The 24,122-nt window shown below is 41.6% G+C and overlaps 1 protein-coding gene across 1 annotated transcript in view; it reads left to right on the top strand.

Moving 5' to 3' along the window:
* The first annotated feature begins 341 nt into the window (after positions 1–341).
* LOC122919382 overlaps positions 342–24,122 on the top strand; it is a 52,934-nt gene continuing 29,153 nt past the window's right edge. The window contains exon 1 of the mRNA XM_044268379.1: positions 342–510. The gene's annotated coding sequence lies outside the window, so the exon portion shown is untranslated. The remainder of the gene's footprint in view (positions 511–24,122) is intronic.

Below are 24,122 nucleotides of genomic sequence, written 5' to 3'. Positions count from 1 at the left end.
TAATTTTGGTAATTTCTGGTAAAACCTTATGTACCTTTTATTTCATTATAATGTGCATGGTAAAACACAAGCATCCATAATACTAAGGCTACGGCGACGTGTCTGAAAAGTTGTGCAAGGTTTTTGTAACGATAGTCAGTGTGCTGTGCTGTGGAAAAAAAAAACGTCCAAGTTGGATTTTTGTGCGACTAGTTGCAGCATGTTGCAGTTGGAACTATCATTGCAAGAAATGTAAAAAAAATGTGTAGCCTTAGGTTACAAATGTAACGCCCATCACATGGTAAGGATGCTACAACATAACAAACTCCATTTGTGTAATAAAATACTGAGGATTTGCAGATACCTGGTCAGCGCAGAGCTCCATCCAGCAGTCAGGGAGGTTTTGCAGGAGACCCTCATGTGATCCTTACTCCTCCCAGGTGCAGCAATATCTGCAATTACAACCAGGAGACACATTACAAGGGTGGACCTTCTGAATGGAGACTTTTTTCTGAAGCCTGGCTATGTCTGGTAAGGCCAATGGTAATAAAAATACTATTGTTCTCTGCATTGTATCTTATACTTCATGTAAGAGATGTGCAGTGTGTGAGCATGGTCCTGACATCCCATTGCAGCAGCCTCCCACTGGTAGGAGATTTTTCTATATATATACCTTTCTCCTTCTAAAGATCAGGCTTTTGTATGTTGATACAGTTCTTTGTATGCAGCTTTTTCTAAGCGGCACCAGAAATGGATAAAAAAAAAAAAAAAAACACCATCCTGATAAAACTGGTAGAAAAGATGCACCTCAAACTGGGGCCCTAGTTATGTTGTAAAAAATAGGGGAGATTTATCAAAACTGGTTTAAAGGAAAACTGGCTTAGTTTTCCTTAAAGGGAACCTGTCACTGGGATTTTGGGTATAGACCTGAGGACATGGGTTGCTAGATGGCCACTAGCACATCCTCAATAGCCAGTCCCCATAGCTCTGTGTGCTTTTATTGTGTATAAAAACTGATTTGATACATATGCAAATTAACATAAAAGAGTCATATCTTACTTGTGTGACCAGAGAAGAGTCATATTTTCAAGCTCTGACTCATCTCAGGTTAATTTGCATATGTATCAAATCGGTTTTTATACACAATAAAAGCACACAGAGCTATGGGGACTGGGTATTGCGGATGTGCTATCGGCCATCTAGCAACCCATGTCCTCAGCTCTATACCCAAAATCCAGGTGACAGGTTCCCTTTAACAATCAATCAGATCACACCTTTTATTTTCCAAAGGAGCTCTGAAGAGTGAAAGGCGGAATCTGATTGGTGACTATTAGGCCAGGGCTACACTGTGACATTTTGTAGCGCGACTGATTGATTTTAACTATTGAACTAGAGCTGAAGTCCGTTCAATGAAATCCTGATCACTGCAGCTGTAGTTCAATAGTTAAACTCAATCAGTCGCGCTACAAAATGTCGCAGTGTAGCCCTGGCCTAAGGGAGGAGCGAATCGACTTGGAACCGAACCCGAGTTTTGTAAAAGGTTTTTTTACAGTAGAAATTTATTAATGAAGTTATTACCCGAATTCTCGCAAGGCTTTGCAAAGTAATAACTTCGGCTCAGGAGCCAATACATTTTAATACTGTACGGAGCGCTCGCTCCATACGGCATTCTACCGAAGTTTTATGTGAATCGCTCATACCTAGTGACTATGATAAATCTCTCCCATGAATGTGTCTGTAGAAAATGACACACTGGTGTTCTGCGGTTAGATGTGAGTTTATCATTGCATTTGAAAAACAACGGGCCACGTTTACTATAGTGTTTGAGCCTGTTTTTAGTCTAAAAATTGCTGTTGTAAACTATCTTTATTTTCTACTGAAATTACACCAGCTTTGGAGGCTTTTGCGCTTCATTTATCTATTTTTAGTTCTTAGACTCATTCAGAGGTTTATTAACCTTTGCAACCTTTTTCTGACCTATTTATGTAGATGCGAATTTGTCACAAAACAGTCTGATTTCTACATCACTTCAGAGCTGGTGTATTTTCTTTGTTTTCAGTGGTGAAGTGCAAGTTTTTTGCATTAAAAGTCGCACTTTCCTGGAGACATGCAACTTTTCTCCACAGAGATGAGACTTTTATTTTTATTTTTTATGTGCAAATAAATTAGACTAATCGCTGATTGGGGGTCTGATCTGAGGTTGAGTGGGGCTGGGGGTACGATCTGAGAATGATAGGGTCTGATCTGAGGCTGATTAGAGCTAGAGGGTCTGATCTGAGGCAGATGGGGGCTGAATTGAGGATAATGGAGGCTGGGGGTCTGATCTGAGTCTGCTGGAGGCAGATGAAGAATGAAGATCTGATTTGGGGGTCTGATGGAAAAGGTCTGATTGGGGCTGGGGGGTCTGATCTGAGGCTGATTGGAGCTGGGGATCTGGTCTGAGGCTGAGTGGGTCTGGGGGGTGCGATCTGATGCTGATGGGACTGGGGTCCCGATCTGAGGCTGATAGGGTCTAATTGGGGGTCTGATCTGAGATTGGGGGGGTGATTGATACTAATGGAGGCTGGGCAGTCTGATGGGGATCTGATTTGAGGCTGGGAGGGTCTCTGATTTTGCGGTCTGATAAAGAATGGAGATCTGATTTTTTTTTTTTTTTCCCTCCAAATCCTAGGTGAGTCTTATGGTTCATTCACACGTCCGTAAGTGTTTTGCAGATCCGCAAAACACGGACACCGGCAAGGTGCATTCTGCAATTTGCGGACCGCCCATCGACGGCACTATAATAGAAAATGCCTAATCTTGTCCACAATTGCGGACAAGAATAGGACATGTTCTATTTTTTTTTTTTGCGGAAACGGAAGCATGGATGCGGAAGTGCGGATCCGAAAATGCGGATGCAGAACCACAAATGCGGATGCAGATCCACAAATGCGGATGCGGACAGCACATTCCGGCCCTATTGAAAATGAATAGGTTTGCACCCGTTCCGCAAAATTGCAGAACGGATGCGGACCCATTTTGCGGACATGTAAAAAAAATATAAATGCAATAAAATGAAATAAAATGAGTCACTAGGTTTCAACGGTACTTGCGCTGCTGGTCTCCCGAAATGGAGTGGGTTCTTCACAAATGCAAAGTGTTAATGTAGTGGGACCGCGCTGCTCCTGTTCACACAAGGCGTTTTTCCAGGAATGCAGGTAATCACTTTCTCTGGCTCAAGACAGACACCCTTTAGTTGGATAGTGGTGTGCTTCAACCCAGATTGAAGCTCAGCAAATCTATGCTGGATCGTTAAAGGCTTTTCTGCAAGATGTCATAAATCACACAATAGTGAGAGTACCTCCGACACAGTAAAAACTTTCAATTTTATTATACTCACAGAAGTAAGAAGGTTATTCAGCATATCAATATGATAGTATTCTTTCCGCACTCAAAACTATGAATTAACACATGTGGAATTATATACATAACAAAAAAGTGTGAAACAACTGAAAATATGTCATATTCTAGGTTCTTCAAAGTGGCCACCCTTTGCTTTGATTACTGCTTTGCACACTCTTGGCATTCTCTTGATGAGCTTCTAGAGGTAGTCATCTGAAATGGTCTTCCAACCGTCTTGAAGGAGTTCCCAGAGATGCTTAGCACTTGTTGGCCCTTTTGCCTTCACTCTGCGGTCCAGCTCACCCCAAACCATCTTGATTGGGTTCAGGTCCGGTGACTGTGGAGGCCAGGTCATCTGGCGCAGCACCCCATCACTCTCCTTCATGATCAAAAAGCCCTTACACAGCCTAGAGGTGTGTTTGGGGTCAACCAGCTGCAAGATGCTGTGGTAGCCATGCTGGTTCAGTATGCCTTCAATTTTGAATAAATCCCCAACAGTGTCACCAGCAAAGCACCCCCACACCATCACACCTCCTCCTTCATGCTTCACGGTGGGAACCAGGCATGTAGAGTCCATCCGTTCACCTTTTCTGCGTCGGAAAAAAGAAACTGTGGTTGGAACCAAAGATCTCAAATTTGGACTCGTCAGACCAAAGCACAGATTTCCCCTGGTCTAATGTCCATTTCTTGTGTTCTTTAGCCCAAACAAGTCTCTTCTGCTTGTTGCCTGTCCTTAGCAGTGGTTTCCTAGCAGATATTCTACCATGAAGGCCTGATTCACACAGTCTCCTCTTAACAGTTGTTCTAGAGATGTGTCTGCTGCTAGAACTCTGTGTGACATTGACCTGGTCTCTAATCTGAGGCTGGTGACTCGGATTAACTTATCCTCCGCAGCAGAGGTGACTCTTGGTCTTCCTTTCCTGGGGCAGTCCGCATGTGAGACAGTTTCTTTGTAGCGCTTGATGGTTTTTGTGACTGCACTTGGGGACACTTTCAAAGTTTTCCCAATTTTTCGGACTGACTGACCTTCATTTCTTAAAGTAATGATGGCCACTCATTTTTCTTTACTTAGCTGCTTTTTTCTTGCCATAATTCAAATTCTACAAAAGAAAGGGCTGGGCACTCACTATATCTAGTAGCCGTGGTACTTTATTAAATAAAATCAATTCTTATATTATTAAAAACACATATTCTAACACACATTCATACACATAGATTATAATGACTAAAATATATAATCACTGTAACACAATGGTAAAAGGACCTATTTGATATATATAAAAAAATCGGATGTGACCAATAATTTGCATATATGGAGGATGAGAACAATCCAAAACTATCCAAATGTTCAGTCCAATATCAGAAGTGTGCCATATACAAAAAGGGCGGATGAAATAGTCAATCGGATATCCTAGGATCTTTTACAGAGACTAATAGTCCTGAATTCAAATATGTTCGCACAGTTCAAAGTAACAGCGTTAATTTCCAAATAGATTATTTGTCAGTTGTATTATAGTCTACTCACATAATAAATGTACTTAGGCGGCTCAGATCAGCAATCCGCGGCGTCCCGCGTAATGGTCAGGGTATGATCTCCGCTTGTACGTGTGAGCCTCAACTTCACAATGGAATAGTCTTTGATAACTCCTAGTAGATTTCACAGAGAGTTTTCAACAAGCTGTTTTTCAATTGAACAATCAAAGTTCCTCACTTACTGGCGCCAGTAGTATCTTTATAGTCCACAGCTCTGCAGGTATACGTTCCACCTTCAGTGTGTTTTCTCCAAGAAGGGTCGAAGCTGCAAGAGTTAGTGGTCCTTAAGTCCAATCGGGGGGTCCAGTACCAGACGCGTTTCGGGGCTCTTAGTGGCCCCTTCCTCAGTGGTTGACCTCCCCTCCCTAATGTCTCTCCTTTTATAGAGGACTTCAGTAATCAATCCAACTTGGAAGTGAACCAAGTATTCCTCAAATTCTGAAATGGATCAGGTTCTCCTCAAAATCTGTGGTGGATCTCAATATTGGGATCTCTTCAAATAAATCAGTATTAAATACACCAGAAAGTCCTCCATAATCCTTTCCATAATTTTCATTAGATATGCATAGATCTGGATTGTATATATCAAAGATACACCAAATATAAAGAAACCGCATATGCGGTATTGATGCGTCTTTGTTACGTTTTTATTGCGTTTATATTCAAAACAATCCAGATTTCATAACTGTATAGATCCCTCATATGCATATCTACCAAAATATGTAAATATCAAATAATAGGTCACCATCGTGTCGGGCTATGTTATATAGCCTTGTTACAATGAGCAGGAGATTTTGAAAAAAAAAACAAAAAAAAAACAAAAAAAAAAAAAACGCATGGTCTACAAAAAACGCGTATGCGGTTTTGATGCGTTTCCGATGCGTTTTTACTAAAAAACGATAAAACATGTTATATAATACATAAATAACATAAAATTCCCCAAAATACATGCAAACATTCCATAAAAACGTATAAAATGTGTAATAGTGAATGTACGAAGATTGATATTTCCTTACTCATGTTTGAGGAAAAAACTGGTTACCTAAAACCATTTAATATATAAAAGTTAGAAAAAGCATAAAATCTCCATGTCAGGCTCCTAAAAAGTAGTCCTAAGTTACATTTCATACTTATATATAAAAAAAACTCCTTGTAGTGGCTATCTATTTCGAATTCAGATCTTATTGTAGTATATTGGGGGGAGCGTCAGCGGCAGAGAGGGACCGGCCACCTTAAATATGGTACGGTCACTAGTCGGCCGATGGCGCTCTCCCCTATAGAAAGCCAAACAGCTCAAATTCAGAATTTAATCCCATTGGAAGAAGTGTGTCAAATTCGAAAAATTTTTGAGTTTCTGCTCTTGACATCTTGGCTATATAATCACCTCCTCTCCAATCTCTATGTATCTTTTCAAGGGCTGCAAACTTAAGGCCTGAGGGATCCTGATGATGTACATCTTTAAAATGGCTTGAAAGGGAGTGATTTTCGAAGCCCTTTTTGATTTTACTAATATGCTCCGCTATCCTTTTCTTAAGTAATCTCTTTGTTCTCCCGATGTATTGTAATTTACAAGGGCATTCAATGACATATATAACGTCACTTGTATCACAGGACAAAAACTCTTTAATCTTATGTCTAAATCCGTTTGAGGTCGAGACAATCTCCATTGTTTTTTTAGGGAAGGATGTTGACTTACAATTATTGCATTGTCCACACCTAAAAAAACCTTTGATGTCGGCCCATTTTTGTAACGTTTGGGCTCCTTTCTTAGGTTTGACTGTTGGCGCTATTTTAAGGCCCAAATTTGGAGCTTTTGTAAATGATATACCGTATTTTTCGCCGTATAAGACGCACCGGCGTATAAGACGCACCTAGGTTTTTGGGGAGGAAAATAAGAAAAAAAATATTTTTAACCAAAAGGTGTGCTGTGGGTTTGGAACTAGGTGGTCTGTGGATGGCACTATTACTGGGGATCTGTGGATGACGGACACTGTTATGGGGGGATCTGTGGATGACGGACACTGTTATGGGGGGATCTGTAGATGACGGACACTGTTATGGGGGGATCTGTGGATGACTGACACTGTTATGGGGGGATCTGTGGATGACGGACACTTATGGGGGGATCTGTGGATGACGGACACTGTTATGGGGGGAACTGTGGATGACGGACACTGTTATGGGGGGAACTGTGGATGACGGACACTGTTAGGGGGGAACTGTGGATGACGGACACTGTTAGGGGGGAACTGTGGATGACGGACACTGTTATGGGGGGATCTGTGGCTTTCACTGTTACAGGGGGGGATCTGTGGATGGCACTGTTATACATGTGTCATCCACAGACCCTCCCAGCCCATAACTGTGCCATCCACAGATCCCCCGCCGCTCCTGTATACTAATATCATATGTCTTATTCAATTAATAGTTTTTAAATATGCCTCTTTATTCCTAAAAGTACCTTAAATCCGAAGCGCTTCAGTACAATGCCGGCAGGCCGGGCAGCCGGCGCGGCGCGTCACTCACTGACGTCACTTGCCTGCGCCGCCTGCTTCATTCATAAAGTAGGCGGCGCAGGCACGTGACATCAGGGAGTTACGCTGCCGCCCGCCCAGCCTGCATACTACTGAAGCGCTAAGGATTTAAGGTACTATTAAGCATAAAGGGGCATATTTAATAACCATTCATTGAATATGACATATTTTATTAGTACACCGGAGCGGCGGGGCGGGCCTTTAGTACAGTGACTGCACCGCCCCGCCGCTATTGCCGGCCCCAGCTCCTCCTCCCAGTCCCTCCCCGAGTCCTCGCTCTCTTTACATCGCTGCCAGCGATGTAAAACTGACTGCATTCGCCGTATAAGACGCAGGGGCATTTCTCCCCCATTTTGGGGGAAGAAAAAGTGCGTCTTATACGGCGAAAAATACGGTAAGTGGATATTCTGGCATCATACTCCCAATGATTTTGTCCTTCCGGACCATATGCCAGTATTTCTTGATGATCTTGCGAATCTTTCCATATTGCTCATTATATGGCAAGATCATCCTAATCTGTTCGTCCCCTTTCCCTTTTTGGAGTATAGTATTGTCATCAAAGAAGGAGCTCCTGTCCATATTACGGACCTTATCAATAGTTTTGTCTAGCACTTTTAAAGGGTACTTCTTTACTAGGTTCACAATAGGTAATAAGCAGATGGCTCACTCTGAATTGTCACAGTTGGTGCACAGGTTCAAAAGGACACACCCCTGATTCTGTGCTGCATATATAAATGTTGAATGGAACCGGCACTCAAACAGTTGGAACACACGTGGGATTGTTTTAACTTATAAAACTTTTATTAAATAGTATGTTTTTTGTGCACTTCTAAAAAATATATAAAAAACTTAAAAATAATAACTGCTGCACACATTCAATTGGAGGCTTTCAGTAAGGAAGAATCGTTATTAAAACTGCCCTGTAGGTTCGCTATACCATATGTCGCTGCATCCGTATCCCGCTTGTTTAATGGGACTAGTGAATCGCAGCCGTCTATGGTCGAGCGACCTATTTGTGGGGCTATTTGTATGGCTCCTTACAAATTGACAGTTACAAGCAGATGGTTATATAGATAGTCCCTGCGACAGATATATAGTATAGCTTTCAAGCAATAGCTCGCATTATATAATGCATCAGTCCTCTAGCGCAGTTTTCTTAAGCGCAGTTTTCTTAAGGCTCCGGGTGTATCACCCAAACAAAGTCAACAGTTCGGTAGAGTTTTTAAAGTCCCACCTGTGTAAGCACAGAGATATAGCGACGCTCCACGTATATTTCTATCAGTTGTGTGTATTACTCACTGCGTTCCGTATGGGTTCACTATGTGCGTCCCGTAGTCGGTTGTTAGCGTGGCGTCCCACGCTTCCACCTTTCTCCGGTATGTTTCTATTACTTCCGGCTCTGCTGAAGTCTCGCTTTTAGTCTCGCGAGAGTCTTGTGTCGGGTAATTCTTTCGTGAATCCCAATACGGTGTTCCGTGTATGTGAGTTCGCTGGAGTTCTTTCTGTCTTTATTTGAGATTATCAGTTGTCAATCCTTCTGTACATGGCCATGCACTGTCTCACAGGTAACACCCAGACGCGTTTCGAGATACTATCTCTTCATCAGTGGGTCGCCTGTGAGTTGTGGTTTCTTGGTTCTTATACTCTCCTCTTAATTGCTTGATTGATCACACTTGTTATCGCTGTGAAGTCTAGTTCACAATTGGTTTGTCTTTTTCTCTGTAATTCTGTCATTTCCTCAGTTGTTCACCATCATTAAAGCTTTTATGCATCAGCTACTTTTCGAATGGTATCAATATTATACAATATAAAATAAAACATATAGTATAAAAAATATCATATAAAATGTGATATAAAAATTGTAACATAAAAAAGAAAATACAAGAATGCAATATAGAAAAATATTTTTGCACATAGGTATATTTCTATTAGCAAGAGATTGTCTGTCTGTCCTTGCTTTCCCATTACTATTTTCAATATATTGTTGTTTCTTTTTTATTCATCCTACAGTATTAGAATCTCATTCTATTCAAGACAGATTTCTCATGTATGTCTTTATTTACAGCTGTATGAGGTGATTCTACATTTTTATGGGGAGGCAGGTTTCACATAGTGCTATCTTTTATCTACGCATTCATTCATAACTATATGATGTAATCCTGCATTTTCATGGAGGGACCTTTATAGAGGGGCATCTTGAACAGAGGGTTTTTGTCTATGAAAATATCTGAAGTGTCTCCTCGAGACTCCATCTATATGTCGTAGATCATCCTCTCTATCTCACTTCTAGATATTACTATATAGTTCCCCTGTTTATCACCATATGTTCAGATCTGATGTATGAGAATGTCACGGGCAGAGTCCAGGAGAATATACGATTTTGGGAGTCTTCTCCCTGCAGGACTAAATTCAGACCTAGAAATTTTTGGTTTTATATAAAATACAGATACATCAGATCTGAACATATGGTGATAAACAGGGGAACTATATAGTAATATCTAGAAGTGAGATAGAGAGGATGATCTACGACATATAGATGGAGTCTCGAGGAGACACTTCAGATATTTTCATAGACAAAAACCCTCTGTTCAAGATGCCCCTCTATAAAGGTCCCTCCATGAAAATGCAGGATTACATCATATAGTTATGAATGAATGCGTAGATAAAAGATAGCACTATGTGAAACCTGCCTCCCCATAAAAATGTAGAATCACCTCATACAGCTGTAAATAAAGACATACATGAGAAATCTGTCTTGAATAGAATGAGATTCTAATACTGTAGGATGAATAAAAAAGAAACAACAATATATTGAAAATAGTAATGGGAAAGCAAGGACAGACAGATAATCCCTTGCTAATAGAAATATACCTATGTGCAAAAAAATCTCTTTTTCTATATTGCATTCTTATATTTTCTTTCTTTTTTATGTTACATTTTTTATATTACATTTTATATGATATTTTTTATACTATATGTTTTATTTTATATTGCACGATATTGATACCATTCAAAAAGTAGCTGATGCATAAAAGCTTTAATGATGGTGAACAACTGAAAATGACAGAATTACAGAGAAAAAGACAAACCAATTGTGAACTAGATTTCACAGCGATAACAAGTGTGATCAATCAAGCAATTAAGAGGAGAGTATAAGAACCAAGAAACCACAACTCACAGGCGACCCACTGATGAAGAGATAGTATCTCGAAACGCGTCTGGGTGTTACCTGTGAGACAGTGCATGGCCATGTACAGAAGGATTGACAACTGATAATCTCAAATAAAGACAGAAAGAACTCCAGCGAACTCACATACACGGAACACCGTATTGGGATTCACGAAAGAATTACCCGACACAAGACTCTCGCGAGACTAAAAGCGAGACTTCAGCAGAGCCGGAAGTAATAGAAACATACCGGAGAAAGGTGGAAGCGTGGGACGCCACGCTAACAACCGACTACGGGACGCACATAGTGAACCCATACGGAACGCAGTGAGTAATACACACAACTGATAGAAATATACGTGGAGCGTCGCTATATCTCTGTGCTTACACAGGTGGGACTTTAAAAACTCTACCGAACTGTTGACTTTGTTTGGGTGATACACCCGGAGCCTTAAGAAAACTGCGCTTAAGAAAACTGCGCTAGAGGACTGATGCATTATATAATGCGAGCTATTGCTTGAAAGCTATACTATATATCTGTCGCAGGGACTATCTATATAACCATCTGCTTGTAACTGTCAATTTGTAAGGAGCCATACAAATAGCCCCACAAATAGGTCGCTCGACCATAGACGGCTGCGATTCACTAGTCCCATTAAACAAGCGGGATACGGATGCAGCGACATATGGTATAGCGAACCTACAGGGCAGTTTTAATAACGATTCTTCCTTACTGAAAGCCTCCAATTGAATGTGTGCAGCAGTTATTATTTTTAAGTTTTTTATACACTTCTTTACTAGGAATTGTTGTTTCATTTTGGTTGCTTCCTCCTCAAATTGTTGATCTATTGTACAATTTCTTTTTATCCTTCTAAACTGTCCTTGAGGTATGTTAAGGAGCCATTTTGGAAGATGACAACTGTTGTACAGTATAAAGCTGTTACGAGCTGTAGGTTTAACAAAAGTGCTACATTTCATTTTTGTATCCTCTATCTGAATCTGTAAATCTAAAAACTCAAGTTTCATTTGGCTAGTCATGGAGGTAAATTTTAAGTTAAAATTATTATTGTTAATATCAATTAAAAATTGGTCCAAATTTTGTTGGCCTGTCTGCCAGACAAAGAATATATCATCGATATATCTTTGCCAGAGCACCAGGTCTGTCCCCAGCCTGGGAGTGATGATGGACTAACAGTCTATTCAGTAGGACTATCAGCTGTGTATCCACCTGACTTCTCCACAACGCAACTGATGGCCCCAACCCCATTTATAAGGCAAGAAATCCCACTTATTAAACCTGACAGGGCACACCTATGAAGTGAAAACCATTTCAGGTGACTACCTCTTGAAGCTCATCAAGAGAATGCCAAGAGTGTGCAAAGCAGTAATTAAAGCAAACCTAGAATATGACATATTTTCTGTTGTTTCACACTTTTTTGTTATGTATATAATTCCACATGTGTTAAGGTGTGTCCAAACTTTTGGTCTGTAAGATTATAATCTGAATAAGATTTCAAATGTCCACATACAAAGAGATGACCCTACGTAACCAGTAAACAAAATCTGTGATTTTAAAGAATTCCGTCAAATTCCTATTCTCCCACAAAGGGGTGAAAGCAAAAGGGGAGGAGACTTTCAAAATCCTCTTGAGCTTATTCCAAACCATCTGTAGGGTCCAAGGAATCAATAGAGTCTTCCTCCCCCCCCCATATAACCAGACTATATTCTCTATTGGTTTTTCCAAGACCTGCGACAAATATCGTGCTAAAAAACTATCCTGTAAAACTACAACAACGTTGAACCTGTGCACATAATTTAATATCCGTGAAAGAAAGGGAATAATAGCCCACCATCTGATTCCGACAGCCATAGATATCTTTGCTTTATCCTCACCCTCTTCCTTCCCCATATTAGATTGTTAATAAGAGTCTCCAGTCTGTAAAAAAAATTATAATAATAATAATATCATCGATCCAAACTGGGGAAGCACACATCGGGTACATCACAATAGGCAAAATAATCATCTTGACCAGCGCTATTCGATCCGTCTGTGCCAGTATCAATTTCTGCCAAGCACATATTTTGGACTTTACTTTGTTCAAGACCGGAACTAAATTAAGCTCATAAAACCTCTTTATAGGAAAACCAATCTTAATTCCCAAATAGTCCAGGGTTTCATTCGGAGCAAAAACCCTTACTCCACTCCCCTCATCTACGGCCTTGCGGTTAAGCGGGAGGAGCGATGACTTGGACCAATTAATCAAATAGCCCGGATCTTACAAGCCAATGGTTCAATAAATAGGGTAAAGAGAAGGGGGGGGAGAGAGAGGGCATCCCTGTCTCATCCCACGACGCATCATAATAGGGGCAGAACAAATACCGTTGATGTTTATATGCGCTACTGGCTGTTCGTATAGCATTTGAGTCATCTCTATGAATACAGTCCCCATTCCAAAATGAGACATAGTAGCCCACAAAAAAAGCCCACTCTATCCTGTCAAACGCCTTTGCGGCATCTAAAAACAGCACGGAGTGGTCTATACTACCCCCTACCGAGAGGTTCAAATACACCCTATAGAGACTCATCTGTATTTGTCGGACCGGAATGAATCCCGTCTGGTTGATATGTACCAGAGAGGCTATGACCCTTTTTTTTCAAACTTTTGGCCAATATTTTGGCGAAGATCTTGTAATCTGTATTTAGGAGCGATATGGGTCTATATGACCCCATATCGCATACATCTTTATCCTTTTTCAGCACCAAGGTATTTCATGGTCTATCTGACCCTGCTCCCCTATCACATCCAGCCAGTGCGAGTTCAATTTAAAAGTTCTACCTGAGGCTGGAGAATCCACCTCTCTGAGCGATATCAGGATGGGAGAATGTTCTGATATTCCATGAGGTTCATATTTCATTTTCACAATTTGATGACACAAATCGCGACTTGCAAAAGCCAGATCAATAAGGGACATTGACCCATAGGACTGGCTAAAGCAAGAATAAATTCTCCTGTTGCCATAGAGGTGGCGCCAGATATCCACCAGCACCAGCTCCTGGCAAACAGAGCTCAAAGGAGATCCAGTCCGACCTCGCCCAGCCGAGGTAGAGAAACGATGCAGCCCAGGATCAGGTGCAGAGTTAAAATCTCCGGCTACTAGTAACGGGCATGGGTTTTTTGTAGCAAGATATTTAGATAATAGAGAAAAAACTGTTGATTTATATGGTGGAGGAATGTAGATGAACGCCATTTATAATCTCCTGCCCTTTTTAATACCCATGCAAGAAGACAAATTTCCCTTCTTTATCGATCATGTTATCCACCGGTAGAAATTCCATCCCACCGTGAATATACACACTGACCCCTCTTGCATAAGAGGAGAAGTAAGCATGGTATTCAAGAGAAGCCCATTTTCTCTTCAATGTGTAGAGCCTGTCTACTGTTGCCGGTAGATGACGGGCCACCTGATCAAACACCACCGTCCTCTTCACCCTGTCTCCCAACGCTCTCACACCAAAATAGAATATTACGTGGCATAGGCAGTAGATAACTGGTTATCCTGGTCCCCCATCTAGGAGAGAGATACCTAAGCCTATAAAGCGAATGACTACAGCCAATCCCTCCCTTATACCCACCCCCAAAACACCCCATCCATGGTGGATAAGGAAAAGCACCTTACCCATCAACCTCTTCCAATCCACCAAAACCTCCCCCCTAACCTCCCTCCTCCCCACAGCCATATTTTCTTTATAACCCCACCGTGGCCAGCCATTTAACAGCGTCCGCCTGTGTAGAGAAAAAACGAACCAAATCGTTGTGAACCACCTTCAGTTTGGCTGGGTACATCATTGAATACTTAATATTAGCTGCAGCTAATCTTTTTTTTTAACATAAAAAAAATCTTCTTTTAATTTGGGGGTCTCGTGAAAAATCTGGATATATTGATATCAAATTACCGTCAAAGTATGTATCTAATACTTCTCTTTTGCGTCTAAGTACCCAGTCCCGGTCCTTGGAGCAAACTAGTTTTGCCAGAATTGCCCTAGCAGGAGCCCCTGGAGGAGGCTTCTTGGAGGGGATTCTGTGGGCTCTTTCCACGCAGAAAGTAGATGCATCATGGTCCGGCCCTAGATTATTAACCAACCATTTTGGAATAAAATTTGCAGGGTTATACTGTTCTGTCTCTTCTGGAAAACCTACTAATCTCAGATTATATCTACGGGACCTGTCTTCCAGATCTATCAGTTTCCCTTTTAAGCCAGGAGCGATCTGCATCTACCTCTTCCAATCTCTTTTTAAATAGTCTGGTCTCTGAAGTGGCAGTTCTTGCGTTTCTTGTAGGGTCCAATATTTAGGTTGTAAGATCAGGCCTCTCAAGAAATGTGTAGCTGAACACGTTACACATATTGCTAACCCATCCAACCACACTCTTTATGCAGTTTCTACCAATTTACATCATGGGAATACTTATACCTTGCAGGTTATGGACTTGAAAAAGGTTAAAAGGGTTTTCCAGGATTTTATTTTACTGATGACCTATCCCCTAGATAGGTCATCAGCATGGGCAGATTGGCCATAGACCTTGCAGAGAAACTGGCTGATGGCCAAGGAGCCGCCCAAGCCCTCTTCTGTGCCAAAGGCCAGATAGTTAATGAGCTCTCAATGGTAACTAGCACTGTAAGAATCAGGTACTCATTTACCCCACACAGTGCCCTCGAAATTCAACAGCTGTGGCCCACATCTCATCTCCTAAGCTCCCTGCTCCATATCTTAATCAGAGACAATTGGAGGAGGGCAAAAATGGCAGCTATTGATGGCCACCACAGAGGGACAGCTTTTGGGAAAATATATTGTGGGGACATATTTTGTTCTGCTGGGATGGTATTTTGCACTAGAGTGTTGCTCCGGCTTCTGTCAGTTTGAACCTCCCTACAACATAAGGCCACTTTTAGTTTTTTTTTTCCAGGGCAGCTTTAAGTTCTCAGTCCACCCCTGGTCATCAGTATCTGATCAGTGGAGGTCTAACACCCATAACCTTAACCGATCAGCTGTTTGAGAAGGCATCTCGCTCCTGTCTGCGCTGCTGCCTTCTCACAGCTTATCAAGCACAGAGCTGTCCATTGTATATGCAGCTCAGGCACATTCACTTCTATGAGGCTGATCTGCATCTAGGCCAGTGATGGCGAACCTTTTAGAGACCGAGTGCCCAAACTGCAACCCAAGACCCACTTATTTATCACAAAGTGCCAACACAGCAATTTACCCTGAATACTGCAGTCCTATATACAGGTCCTTCTCAAAAAATTAGCATATTGTGATAAAGTTCATTATTTTCTGTAATGTACTGATAAACATTAGACTTTCATATATTTTAGATTCATTGCACACCAACTGAAGTAGTTCAAGCCTTTTATTGTTTTAATATTGATGATTTTGGCATACAGCTCATGAAAACCCAAAATTCCTATCTCAAAAAATTAGCATATCATGAAAAGGTTCTCTAAACGAGCTATTAACCTAATCATCTGAATCAACTAATTAACTCTAAACACCTGCAAAAAATTCCTGAGGCTTTTAAAAACTCCCAGCCTGGTTCATTACTCAAAACCGCAATCATGGGTAAGACTGCCGACCTGACTGCTGTCCAGAAGGCCATCATTGACACCCTCAAGCAAGAGGGTAAGACACAGAAAGAAATTTCTGAACGAATAGGCTGTTCCCAGAGTGCTGTATCAAGGCACCTCAGTGGGAAGTCTGTGGGAAGGAAAAAGTGTGGCAGAAAACGCTGCACAACGAGAAGAGGTGACCGGACCCTGAGGAAGATTGTGGAGAAGGACCGATTCCAGACCTTGGGGGACCTGCGGAAGCAGTGGACTGAGTCTGGAGTAGAAACATCCAGAGCCACCGTGTACAGGCGGGTGCAGGAAATGGGCTACAGGTGCCACATTCCCCAGGTCAAGCCACTTTTGAACCAGAAACAGCAGCAGAAGCGCCTGACCTGGGCTACAGAGAAGCAGCACTGGACTGTTGCATGTCATTCGGAAATCAAGGTGCCAGAGTCTGGAGGAAGACTGGGGAGAGGGAAATGCCAAAATGCCTTAAGTCCAGTGTCAAGTACCCACAGTCAGTGATGGTCTGGGGTGCCATGTCAGCTGCTGGTGTTGGTCCACTGTGTTTTATCAAGGGCAGGGTCAATGCAGCTAGCTATCAGGAGATTTTGGAGCACTTCATGCTTCCATCTGCTGAAAAGCTTTATGGAGATGAATTTTTCAGCACGACCTGGCACCTGCTCACAGCGCCAAAACCACTGGCAAATGGTTTACTGACCATGGTATTACTGTGCTCAATTGGCCTGCCATAGAGAATCTGTGGGATATTGGGAAGAGAAAGTTGAGAGACGCAAGACCCAACACTCTGGATGAGCTTAAGGCCGCTATCGAAGCATCCTGGGCCTCCATAACACCTCAGCAGTGCCACAGGCTGATTGCCTCCATGCCACGCTGCATTGAAGCAGTCATTTCTGCAAAAGGATTCCCGACCAAGTATTGAGTGCATAACTGAACATAATTATTTGAAGGTTGACTTTTTTTGTATTAAAAACACTTTTCTTTTATTGGTCGGATGAAATATGCTAATATTTTTAGATAGGAAATTTGGGTTTTCATGAGCTGTATGCCAAAATCATCAATATTAAAACAATAAAAGGCTTGAACTACTTCAGTTGTGTGTAATGAATCTAAAATATATGAACGTCTAATGTTTATCAGTACATTACCGAAAATAATGAACTTTATCACAATATGCTAATTTTTTGAGAAGGACCTGTAGTATATCTTCAATGTACTTTATCATTTAGCTATAATAGCCTGACTGCATTCAATGTGCTGCCTGTGCTGTACATGGTGCACCCTGCGCTGATGAATGGCAGGAAAAGTATGAGGCATATTGGTACACCATAGACTTTTTTCAGGGTGCGGCTGCCCATAGAGAGGGCTCTGGATGCCGCCTTTGGCACCCGTGCCATAGGTTCGCCACCACAGATCTAGACCATGTGACCGATTAATCTTTCATCACACAGCCTAGGAAAAGCTGTGTGAAGGCTGCAGCACTACTGCGAGCGCCACTGCCTTCTCAAACAGCTGATCTGTGGGGTCCGGGGGTCGGATTCCCACAGATCAGATACTGATGACCTATCCTGTCAGTAAACCCCTTTAATAGACCTAATAGAGGTGGAGGCTGGGAGTGCAAGCTACATCTAAGAGAAGCATGCTTGATCTTGACTTTGGATACCAGACACCCCGCTGGCATGACCAGACATACAGATTTAACATATTTTTGTTGATTTTGTATTGTGCTGCAGTTTTTTTTCCTCCAGTTTCTTAATTGTTTTCATATGGTAATGCAGCGCCATAGGTACTACCAGGATTCCCTCATGAGGCCGGGGACTTAGTAGTATTACCAGCGTCTGGGGTATCCCTTACCCTTTAAGAGGTTTTTACTATATATGTCCCTCTGATACAGCAAGTTGTTGTGACTCCAGTTGCATTGAAGCAACGAGGACATGTAGGATTGCCAGAGTAGTTTAGAGTGGCCTCCAATCTCTCTGAAGGTGTTGTATGCACGTGTCATGCTGCTCCTACCTGGATATCCTTGTATCCCAGACGTAATTGGACAAAGCAGTGCAAAACGGGTAAATAGTTGAGGACTTTGTAGAATAAATTGACTTGTATTAACGTTGAACACAGCTTTACTTGGCATAGACTGTCATTAAGGAACAATCTTCCAACTTTATCTTGGTTATCAGCAGGTATTGGCATGAAGTTCTGGCAGGCAAACACTCTCGGTTCTGCTACATCTGTACTCTCTCAGCTTGACTATGTTGGCTGGATTAAATAGGAACCTTTTCCTCTTCTGCTGTAACTGTAACTTAGCTGTCTGTAGTCTGTCTCTTCTGTAACCCTAGGAACTTCTTCCTGGCTTCAAGCTTACTCAGCTTGGCTTTAGGCAATGCAAGCCCAGGAGGGGACATGCAACCATTTAGAAGTTACAGGCAGGGACGAGGCCTGCTTCCTTCCCCAAGGAGGGGATCCTCTAGACTAGGGTTGTTTTGGGTATCGAATTTTCGATACCCAATCGATACTTTTGTCCCGGTATCGATACGATACTGGGATTTGCCTTTTATCGATACTAGGCTGTGCTACTGCAGAGCCCAGTATCAGAGAAAATGGATCGCGCTGCTCTCGGCACAGCCATGTTCCCTCAGCAGCACAGGCGAAAAGAAAGCAGTCTCTTCCTACCCCCTGTGCCGCTACTGCCACCAATGGGAACGAAGATGAGGGGAGGGCGCACTGCGCCACCAATGATAACTAACGTTTAATACATTACAAACACAGGCGGCAGAAACACATTGCCGGCACCCGGCCTCTGACAGGGCGCTGCGATCTGCAGCAATTAACCCCTCAGGGGCCACACGACACAACGGCATCTGAGGGGTTTTATGTCTGCGATCCGGTTGCGGACATGAGCCGCAGGTGTCTGCTATAAGAAGCAGGCGGACACCCGTGGCTATGGCACCCGCAGTGCTCAGGAGCGGGCGCCATCTTTAAAGACCCGCCCAGCGGGTACATGTACGCCGCTGGGCGTTAAAGGGGTTTTCTCAACTCGGCAAATGGCATTTTTTTCCTGTAGACAAAGTAAATTCAAGGCACTTCCTAATGTATTGTGATTCTCCATATTGCTTCCTTTGCTTGCTATATTCATTTTTCCGTCACATTATACACCGTACTTTTCAATGGTTATGACTACCCTGCAATCCAGCTGCAGTGGCCGTGCTTGCACACTATAGAAAAAAGTGCTGGACTAGGTGTGCTCCCGCAGTCACAGCCACCAGAGAGGCCGTCACTTTTACCTATATTGTGGGCCCTTGGGCAATAAATCTCAGTGGGCCCCCTTGTGGCATTTTTTTTTTTTTTACATTTACTTGTACCCCTGTGGCTCCCACATCGTATAATGACCCCCAGTGGCCCCCATACAGTATAATGACCACTAGTGGCCTTTCACACAGTATAATGACCCCACAGTGGCCCTCCATTCAGAATAATGACCCTCAGTGGCCCCCACACTGGGGGATATACTGTATGGAGGGGGCACCGTGGTCATTATACTGTGTAGGAGGCCCTCACTAGCTAGAACTGACTGGGCCCCACAGCTAATTTTTGTACGAACCCCCCCCATCCCCCTAGTGGGTTCACATCACAGTATAATATATTAGAATCTATATACTATAAAGATATTAGCCTTACCCTAGAATAATAATATAATTATGGGGTCAATTATTAAACAGAAATACGCTTATATTAGGAGTATTTCTGACAAAGATTGTGGCGCAAAGGTCCTTTGTGCCGCAATCTGCAACTTTTTCCCCACTCACGTCAGGTCTAAAAAAGGTGGCGTGGGCAGGGAAGGGGATACAGTTATTGCCATACTATTGAATAACACCACCATACAGTGACTGGATACTTCCATACAGTGATCGGATAAAACCACCATACTGTAACTGGATAACACTGCTATGCAGTGACTGGATAAAAGGGTATAAGAGGGCACAGTACAGGGTGCGGTAAGAGGGCACAATGCAGAGTATAAGGGGCACAGTACGGAGTGGGGGGCACAGTCATATGACCCTGTAACGTTAGAAGGTCCTTATGGTGCATGTGGTTTAGACGCCACCATGAGAGGCAGAGGACTGAGACAGGGGAGTAGTAAGAGGGTATATGTTTCGTCAAACTGCAAAGTGACAGGTACCACGCCCCCTTTTATACAGATACCCCGCCCCTTTTATATTGCTTGATATTAAATTGATATTGCTTGATATTAATTTTATATTGCTTGATATTAAATGTATAGTGCTTGATATTAGCCTACCAGACATCCTTCACAGATTATTGCTAATGCCCGGCAGTTTACAAATGAAGACAAAAGCCTTCTGTAAGCAGGATGTTGAGGTTTGAGAGCTTCCTGACAGCTTACTACTGATTTTGAAATCTACCCCTCGATTTAAACCTGATATTTGTAACCAAACGGGTTAGTTCATCATACAGCCTTCTATCTATTTATCAATTATCTTTCTATCTACCTATCTATAGTCTATCTTTCCATCTATCTGTTATCTATCTATCTATACAGCCATATCCCCCATCTATCTAAATTCTATCTATCAATTATCTTTCTATCTAGAAAAAGTATAAAGATTGGGCAGCACAGCTGTATATCAAGTACAGGCGGAGTGCCAGCGGCTGTGAAGGCGATCCCGCTTCAGATAATAAGCAAGAAAAATTCCACGGCACCTCCAAGGCATAAAATAGTATCAAACTTTATTCACCAGACCCGCAACGTTTTGATCCGCTTCCTGGGATCTTTCTCAAGCAGTGACAACATTTGTTAGTGCAATGTGCATATTTATACAGCTTCACACCATTAATCAATCAAAGTGCTGATTACATCAATCCAAAGAGTATCACAAAAAAAATCCACCAAAATACATGATATATCGTGACTATAGCATTAACATGAATTACAGTGACGTGCTATAGGCATCATTGTCAAATAAAAGAATCATAAATGCATATACAAATGTATAATCATCCTTATTATAAATTCACACATCTGTGGATAACTTCCTAATCACATATTTGGTGCAGGTGTACCTTAAAAACAAGCAAGATGAGGAAGGTCCTAGAGCGGGCGATGGAGGTGGTCCACATGGATTTCGGCGTGCAGATCAATCAACTGCGCATGTCGATCACGTGATCGTGTATCCGATCACGTGATAGTAACTCCTATGTTAATTATGCGGACACCTGTGTGGTCCGACGTCATGCGCTCCACCGTTGCTAGTAAAGAAAAGTCAGATGTCATGCGCTCCAAAAGCTTGTGGAGCGCACGCATCACCATAGAAATTCGGCATCCAATCACATGAGAGCAACTGCCCGAGCGTAAACCATGGCTCCAAATCCCATCTGCACACAGTAAAATGTATGACCTCCAGCGGAGCAGGCAATACTGCGCATCGGAATCAAATCTAAAATTGAGAGTTACATGGGGATGTCATAAAGTGTAGTGGATGTCACTAGCGGCTGTACCGCCTCTCACCTATCGTATGGATCTGTTGGAAATCTGCATCCACAGTTATCAGTTTCTCTGCAGGGTGCATCTGACATACTCATGATCATTGCACTGTCAGCTAATCATAGCAAAAAAAAAGTATATAGTATCAATCTTATTAATGATTCCCCTAGTCATACGGGGAGTCCAACTAGTGTATCATGTGCTGGTTACACACGATCCCAAGTCAGAGCACCATCCCTGTCAGGAGACCGCCATTCCTGGATGTCAAACCTGATCAGTAGGAGGTACCATCCTCTAGATTACGGGGATAGTCACCCTAGTATATTGAATAAAGTTAATTGTGTCACCAACCTATCATATCAGACTCGATCACCGATGTCACAGAACAAACCATGCATCCAGCAGTGGCCATATAAGTCCGAAGACTCTCATAAAGCCGCGCCAGACGGGAGCCACCATGCAGCCACAAGCAGTCACCCCCATGTAGATCATGTATAACCAGACAGACCATTGTCATGGCCCACAGAAAAAAAAAAGTAAATATATATATATAAAGATAAAACATAGTGATCAACAAAAACAATAGAATGTTTCGCTATTGCAGATATATACTGTTTGTTATTGTTCCACCGCCATATCAATCCCGTAGACCCACATTCCACCGCTCTCTCTTCACAAACAGGCCACTTCCTCATCGCATGACTGCAAAAAATGAGAATAAATATTAAAACCACCTATCTTTCCACTTTCTATCTATCCAGCTATCTAACAATTTAGCTATCTATCTATCAAACTATCTATTTATCTAGTATCTATCAGGTTTATTTGAAGTACACAGTTTTCCCAAAGCTATTAAATCCCAGCAAGTTATTAAAACCCTATGAAACCATTAATAAGAGTATGAATCGCACAAATCTCTTAGAATATTTGCACCAATTTTTACAGCGTATTTTATTATTCCAAATATTTGCACTGCTCTGAATAAGGTTCAACGACTCCATAAGAACTGATAGTGGCTGACCATACATTGTGGACGTGTAAACTTGGCAGGTGTTTGTACAAAATGGTCTCCAGATCTTTGAAAGATTCTAAGAGATTTGTGCGATTCATACGCTTTTATTAATGGCTTCATAGGGTTTTAATAACTTGCTGGGATTTAATAGCTTCGGGAAAACTGTGCACTTCAAATAAACCTGACAGATACTAGATAAATAGATAGTTTGATTGATAGATAGATGGCTAAATTGTTAGATACCTGGATAGATAGAAAGTGGAAAGATAGGCAGATAGATATATAGATGGCTTATTAGCAAGATAGATATAACGATAAATGGATAGATAAATAGATATGTGATAGATAATAGAAAGACAGCTAAAATAAATAGGTCGATTATATAGATGGAAAGATAGGCTGTTAGATAGATATTAGAAGCTAGATAAATAAAATGGCAGATATTTAGATAGATTGTTGATCGATAAATTGTTAGATAAATAGATATGTCATAGATAGAAAGATAGTGGAAAGATAGACAGTTAGATAGAAAGATAAATAGATGTTTGATAGATAGCCGTGTTATAGATAGATCGCTAGATAGAAAGATATGCAGTTAGAAAGATAGTAGAAGCTTTATAAATGGATATACGTATACATAGATATATGCATAAATAGATGGATGGACAAATTGATAGCTGTTGGAAGCTAGATAAATAGTTGTATAGATAGGTTGTTGATTGATAAATAGATATGTTATAGATAGAAAGATAGATAGAAAGACAGAATGGATAGATAGATAAAATAGATTGGTAGATAGTTAGATTGTTCATAGATAAATTGATAGATAGATGTCTAGATAAATTGTTAGATAAATAGATAGATAAATTGATAGATAAATAGATATGTGATAGCTAGAAAGATAGTGGCAAGATAGACGGTTAGATAGAAAGATAAATAGATGTTTGATAGAAAGGTAAATAGATTGATAGAAGGTTAGAAATGGATAGAAAGATAGAAAGACAGATACATGGATAAATTGTTAGATAAAGATAGATTGATAGGAAAATAGATACAAAGATTGGATGTTAGATAGAGATTAGAAGCTAGATAAATAGATAGCTAAAATAGATAGAAAGATGGATAGATAATAGAAAGAAAGATAAAAAGACAGACAGTTAGATAGGTAGAAAGATAAATAGATGTTTGATAGAAAGCCATTCATATTATAGTAGCTAGATGGCAGTGGCATACCTACCATATAGGCAGACCATGCAGCCGCAATGGGGCCCGTGAGGAAGGGGGGCCCGCAGTGGAGGAGAGTCCCCGCCCCTATCTATCTTCCTAACTGTCTCCCATCTGCTAGCCCCGCCTGCTAGCTCCGCCTCCCGCCTGCTAGCTCCATCATGT

This window comes from Bufo gargarizans, chromosome 9 (assembly GCF_014858855.1).
Source record: "Bufo gargarizans isolate SCDJY-AF-19 chromosome 9, ASM1485885v1, whole genome shotgun sequence".
NCBI lineage: Eukaryota > Metazoa > Chordata > Amphibia > Anura > Bufonidae > Bufo > Bufo gargarizans.
This window is presented reverse-complemented; position numbering and strand designations above follow the sequence as displayed.